This window comes from Engraulis encrasicolus, chromosome 15 (genome assembly GCF_034702125.1).
Source record: "Engraulis encrasicolus isolate BLACKSEA-1 chromosome 15, IST_EnEncr_1.0, whole genome shotgun sequence".
Lineage (NCBI taxonomy): Eukaryota > Metazoa > Chordata > Actinopteri > Clupeiformes > Engraulidae > Engraulis > Engraulis encrasicolus.
In genome coordinates, this window is record NC_085871.1 from 37,961,159 (window position 1) to 37,968,658 (window position 7,500).

Consider the following 7,500-nt stretch of genomic DNA (forward strand, 5'->3'; position numbering starts at 1 on the left):
TGGTGTGTGTGTGTGTGTGTGTGTGTGTGTGTGTGTGTGTGTGTGTGTGTGTGTGTGTGTGTGTGTGTGTGTGTCTGTGTGTGTCTGTGTGTGTGTGTGTGTGCATTCAGAAAAATAAAAATATATGGTCCATGGAATATGCTGCACTTCTCTCTCTCTGACACACACACACACACACACACACACACACACACACACACACACACACACACACACACACACACACACACACACACACACACACACACACGTCATTTCCAGGATGTCTGATTTGTCGATTCAGTGATTCCATCTGCCTGCCTGGGTGGGTTTACACTGTAGAAAGATCTTTCTGCATCACAGTTTACAGTTGATCGGAACTCAATGTAAGCCTCTTAGCCGCAATGGGGGGAAATAGGGTTGCCAGATGAGGCTGATGATTTCCAGCCCAAAAAATTCTCAAAACCCGCCTGGAAGCACTAAATCCTGCCCAATTCTATTGATTTCTATGGCTAAAAATTGGGCGTTTTTTCCTCCAAAATCCATTTTGTTCCCGCAGACGGCAATCCTAAGCAGCCCAATTGGGCGGGAAACCGCCCAATCTGGCAACACTGGGGGGAAATCCCATGCACGGTATACATGTGGTATCTCTCTTGAAACCCTTTGTCATGCTACATACCGTAGTAGGAAGGGCTGCCAACCGTCCCTTGACATACGGAATCGTCCCGTATTTAGAATTAAAAGTACGGTTCCGCATTGATCTGAAACGGGACACGATTTGGTTCAAATGTAGGAAATTGCATCGAAGAAATACAAACATTTTCTGGCGAGGCGAGGACCCCCACACTTTCAGCGATGAATGAAGTGTTCTGTATTTTTTCCACAGACGGTTGGCAATTCTAACCAGTTTATTTTCAACACTAATAGAGTAAAACCGACACTTTGAGTGTTTGCATTTGGCTTCCAAAGTCTTGGTATAGCACTGCATTCACTGTGTTTGTGATCGCTGAAAAGTCCATCATCCTCTGCAGAACTGGAGGAAATGCCACGTCACAGCATGGTGCATATCTGACCCTTACCACACACTTGCACACATACACACATGCACATAGACACACTTAGACACACACACAAAGAAAACACATGAAATGCACACACACACACACACACACACACACACACACACACACACACACACACACACACACACACACACACACACACACACACTGTACTTTATTTGATAACCATTACATATAAAAAGTTAACATTCATTAGGAACATTCCAACAATTTGCAGTTAACTAGCAGATTGCTGAAATTCAATGTTGCATGCAATAAATGCACATGCGCACACACAGACACACACATACACACACATACACACACACGCACGCACGCACGCACACACACACACACACACACACACACACACTACCCAACCCCTTTGATGCACATCACTGTCGTCTAGTTCTCCATGCCTTCATTTTCCTTTCCCCTTTAACTCATTGGCTGCCAGCCATTTTCATAAAAGAGTACCTCGGAGTGCCAGCCATTTTTCAGCATTTTGGGTGTTTTTTGGAGGCTCACAGAAAATTGAGTTCTGTGTCTATGTCAACACCATACCTATCAAAACACAGATTAGACGCTCATCTGTCATCAGAAAAAAAACGGTGTCTCTCTACCCCTTTCCGTTCTTTCATAATCATCTGTTGAAATTAAGTGGAATTCGCCAAAATGCTGCTTTCTAGCCAAAAAGCTGAGAAAACGCCATTTGAAGTAGAACTATAACTGCAAACGTTTTTGCCCGTAATGGCATCGTCCTAACAACTCCAAACCTATCAGCTGCTATTACACAGTCTTCTGTCATCTGTAGCCTGAACAAAAAGATCATTTGTATGACCTTTTCAACCTAATATACTGAAATATAACGGGGGGACTCGAAAACAAGGGTGTTTTGGTTTAGTTGCTGGCGCGCAGCATGGATCATGACAGCAGTTGCCCCTAACTCCGGTAACTCCCTACCTCTCCCTCTCCCTCTCCCTCTCTCTCTCCCCTCGTTGGAGAACGAATCACAGCTGGTTTATTTCCTCCAGAAATAGTACCGTGTTGTGTCTTGTGGGGAGGGAGGCAGGTAGGCAGGCAGCACCGCTTAGCGTAGTTTACTGCAGCTTCTTTGGCAGAGCGGACAATTTGCAGATTGATGATTACTGTCATCATGGTTCTGCTATAGTGATCTTGTCATATATTGTTCAATGAATTTTCTTTTGATAAAGTACTGATCACACATCCAACATTTCACAAGCCGATTGGAGTGGTGAATGCTAGCTGGTCTGAGGCTAAGTGCAATGCTTTCTAATGTGAGCTGAATGCATCTGACCAGACACAAAGGCTACTCTGTTCCAAGAATCTGCAACCCCCCTGTCTTTTTTGATGATACAGTAAGCTGATCATACTATACAGATCCATATAACCAAATAACTGTGGATTGAGTAAAAAATAGTTGACTTACCAAGGCTCCTTTATTTAGGCTTAGTTGTAAGTTGTTAGCGATTTCGTGCTAGCTAGCTAGCTAGCGTAGCAAACTTTATACCCAAGTTACCTCAGTTGGGACACATCACCACTAGTCCCGTGCATTCTCCTGTTAGATGATATTTTGTAAGCAACATCCTGATGTTGTGTAGGCTGATCACATTATCCAAAATGAAAGGTTGTCACACAGATCATCTCATGGTGTATTTTGGGCAAGTTAGCTACAATGCCTTCTAGCTAGATAGCAACAGGGGATTGTATTTTGGTCATGAGAGGAAGGTTTTTTTTTGGCCAGGCTCTGACACTAAAATCAGTAGCCTACCTGTGTTAAAATCAGAGGGCAAGAAAGTAGACTACTGTCACAGGTGCTTTACTTTCAAAAATGATTTTGCTATGCTACTTTTGAGATTATATTATAATAGTAAAAAAGGGGTGTTTTTGTCTTGACATTTCATCTTGCTCTGAGCTAAAGCCCTGCCTTGACTGTTCCTAAGGACACTTCTGCCACCTACAGGAACAGTTAGAAAATGCCTTGAGGCTTGAAATTCATACAGAAGATAGGTCAGACCGTCCTCGAGGCCTGGCTGTAAAAAAACGCAATTGTCGGCGAACGACGTCGAAGGTAGGGGGCGTCACTATTTGAAATGACGTCATTCGACGGCCAAGGCAGCCAATGAGTTAAATGCCCCGATAATTCGCTGCCTTGTTGTTTTGCGGTTGTGCCCTCCTCAACATTTCCGCCAGTCTGCCCACTCTTGTTAACCCTGCTGTTGTGCTGTGCTGTGGTGTGGTGTGTTGCCAGATTGGTGGTTTCCCGCCCAATTGGGCTGCTTAGGATGTCCCTCTGTGGGTAAAAGGGGTAAAAAAAGCCATTTGGGTGGGTTTGTCTGCCGATTTATGGCCATAGAAATCATTAGAATTTAGTTCAAATTAGGCAGGATTTAGTGCTTCCATTTGGGTTTTCAGGATTTTTTGGGGGGCTGGAAATCATCAGTCTCATCTGGCAACCCTGGTACTGTGGTGGCACACTGTGACCCGCTGCGGATGAAGTGTGAGAGAGTGGAGAGAGTGGAAAAGAGGTTTTAAAGCTGCCCAGTTGGCACGGATCGATCAAACCGCGCTCAATGTCACATCACAGTAACGGCAGACAGGCAGCACCCATGTCTGTCTCCAGAGGCCTGGACGAATGCAACAGCAGGCTTCCCCAGGGTCCTAAAGCTCACTGGGTTCTGGACTGTAAACAAGACCAAAAAGCAACGTGGTTTCTGATGACAAACTGTTTCTGACAGACAAGACATGCAGACCCAAGTAATCTTATCATGGTTTTACCATACCCTCACTCTAATTTTGTGCATTGGGTCTGGAGCTGTCAAATTGAGCATTAATTACAGGTGTAAGGGCTTGAGGTTTGATGATGGGGTCGCTTTTTACCCAGTTGCTAACATTTGAAGTTTAGGGTTTGCAAGGCCAGGCTGAAGTTGAGTCTAAGGCCTTGACAAAAAACGAACCATTTCCAACCAATAGACTGATCAACCCACATAGTGTCTTATAGAATCCCATGCACGCGACTAAAATGCCTTGAGTCAACTAGGAGTTTTCCTGTGTGTGAACTCAGAGTGGCCAAACTGGAGATTGTTCTTAGGCATAGGCATGTGACATTACTGTAACCTTATGCAAACCGTTTTATGCAACATCTCAAAACTCCAGGTAATGCAATTAAATTAGTCTCACTTTTCTTAAGGAAGTCCACACAGCCCAGTCTCACAGTCTCACAGTCTGACACAGAGAGACTTTCTGGATAGTTTGTAGATTGACTGACTTTACAGATTGTTTATATTGTTGTATATTGTATCACCTTGAATAAATTGGACTGAATTTTTACTGTAACATGGTCTCTGTATGTGTTTAGCCATCTGCATTGTGTGTGTGTGTGTGTGTGTGTGTGTGTGTGTGTGTGCATTTCACATCACTTTTCAGCAGTCTGCTTATTGGCATGCATGCGTGTGTGTGTTTGTGTGAAGTGAAGTGAAGTGAAGTGAAAGCCCATTGGGAAACTCCAACTCCCATTGTCATTGTGACACAGCACTCCACAGCACACAAATGAACACTGCACACAACGAAATTGCATTTATGCCTCACCCATGCAAGGGGGCTCCCTTCAATGGCGCCCCTAGGAAGCGGTGCGGTGGGACGGTGCCATGCTCAGGGTACCACAGTTATGCAGGAGGATGGGGCAGAGCATTGGTTAAGTGCTCCTACCACCAACCTGCCGGGTCGGGAGTCGAACCGGCAACCTTTGGGTCACAAGTCTGACGCCCTAACTGCTTACCCATGACTGCCCATATCAGTGTTGATATGTGAAAGCATTGCTGTTGATATAATTACGGTCTTCCGATGCAGCTTATTGCTGTTTACATCAGTGTGAAGGTCACAGGTGTATGTGTGTGTGTGTGCGTGCGTGCGTGTGTGTGTGTGTGTGTGTGTGCGTGTGCGTGTGCGTGTGCGTGTGTGTGTGTGTGTGTGTGTTTTTGAGCGCACAAGTGTGTGTGTTTGTGTGCATGCGTGTGTTTGTGTGGGGGTGTGTTCAGTCATCACTTACCGTGTGTGTGTGTGTGTGTGTGTGTGTGTGTGTGTGTGTGTGTGTGTGTGTGTGTGTGTATTTGTGAATGTGTCCCTATGTGCTTAGTCATCTATGTTAGTGTGAGGGCAGGCTGCTGCCCTTGGCCTATATGAAGTTACCTTCCCAGGAGGTCTTTAGTGTGTACGTGTGAGTGCGTGCGTGCATGCGTGCGTGCGTGTGTGTGTGTGTGTGCGAGCGTGTGTGTGCGAGCGTGTGTGTGTGTGTGTGTGTGTGTGTGTGTGTGTGTGTGTGTGTGTGTGTGTGTGTGTGTGTGTGTGTTTGAAGTCATTAGTGAGAAGAGGTCCTGTAGGGGTCAAGTGTCATCCATGACATTAGAATCAGTCAGGGTCATGTTACCTCTCTTTCTTTCTCTTTCTTTCTTTCTCTTTCTTTCTAGCTTTCTTTCTTTCTCTCTCTATTTCTTTCTTTCTCTCTTTCATTCTTTCTCCCTCTCTTTCTTTCTTTCTTTCTTTCTTTCTTTCTTTCTTTCTTTCTTTCTTTCTTTCTTTCTTTCTTCACCCACCCCATCACCCCCATTCACACCTGTGTGTACTAGGATGAAAGTATAACCCTGCAAACACTAAGTCATCATTACTCATATGGTGCATTACTCATACATACAGTTTCATCATTGATGTACGTATGTAACCATTGCTGTTAACGCCTTGTGTGTACATTGTGTACATTGTGGAAGGATATGCTTCAAATGGACTCGTTCTCCTTATTTTTTCACAGTTTAATCAAGCATGTCTCTAACGCAAACAAAGCCATTCACTAAAAGTACATGCTATTGACATAGTCCCACTGGCCCCTTCCACTAGACCCCTGGCAAACAACTTGTTTGCCTTAAAGGGACACAGTGTGAGATTTTTAGTTGTTTATTTCCAGAATTCATGCTGCCCATTCACTAATGTTAACTTTTTCATGAATACTTACCACCACCATCAAATTCTAAGTATTCACTATGACTGGAAAAATTGCACTTTTTATACATGAAAAGGGGGATCTTCTCCATGGTCAGCCATTTTGAATTTCCAAAAATAGCCATTTTTAACTGCAAAAATGACTGTACTTGGACCACACTAGAAAATATTTGTTTATTACTTAGTAAACTTTCATGTAAAACTTAAAGATCAAATTTGGCAATATAGGCGAGTACATTTAGGGTTTAACCCCAAAAAAATTGATACAAAAGTTTTTTTTATGGATTCTATTACTATTGGACCTGCTAAATGACATACTAAAAATCTAGTAAAATCTGACTTTGGGAAATGAGTTTTTTCAACATGGCTGCCATAGGCTTATTATAAGGGTCAAGAGACACTCCAGGTGAATAGGCCAAAATATTTAGCTTGCCGATATCACCATGAAACTTAATCCCGTGATTACTCACATATTTGTGAGAAAAAAATGTATTGCAAGTTTTCTGAAATGTTTTGTTTTAATATGGTAATTGGACTATATCTAATTAAATATGCATTACATTTCAAAATGCAAAACCTCAAAATCTGAAAAAGCCAAGCTCAAAATTACTCTTTTATTTTGTTTCTAGTAAGCCAGAAGATATCTTCAGAAGAGATTATGGACATCTCTTTTTGTTTTGTAGTAAATCTAAAAAATCTTTGTGCAGACACACCAGCTAGCATTTTTTTTCAAAACATGATTATTTAACATCTCTCTTAGATAAATAATTGAGTTTTATGTGTCTCAAGTTCTTCCAGACATTCTTTGAGTCTGGTGGAATCATTCTTAGCATGTATCAAGGGCAAGGTCAGCTGTCCTCAAATCATAGCCTCTCCACAGAGGTGTCGTAAGGGCTGGTGCTGGGACTCCTATTTGCCATGTACACCACATCACTGGGCCATGTTATCTGTTCTCACAGCTTCTCATACTACTGTTACACCAATGAAGCACAGTTACTTTGTGCCAGATGACTCCACGGTCACACACATTTCCGCTTGCCTCTCTGAACTATCCACAAGTATGAAGGAATGCAACTTTCAGTTGAACCCAAATGCACTGCTGGTGATCCCAGCCAAAGATTTAGGTTGCCATGATATCAAGCTCAATATGGATTCTGCTACTGTTGCCTCAAATAAGGCCACAATAAATCTAGGTGTCATTGTTGATGACCATCTATCATTCTCTGACCACATAGCCTCAGTTTCCCAGTCATGTCCTCTTTTTCATGCCCTAATTGAATACAAGACCCTGACCCTTGCCTATGAAGCTACAACAGGCCCTACTCTGGCTTACCCGAAAGCTATGCTAAAGCCCTATGTCCTTTCAGGACATTCTCTGTCTCCAGTACCAACCGTTTCACCTTGCCCTCTACTTGCACATGTAGTGGCTCCTGTCTATTCAGTTCAG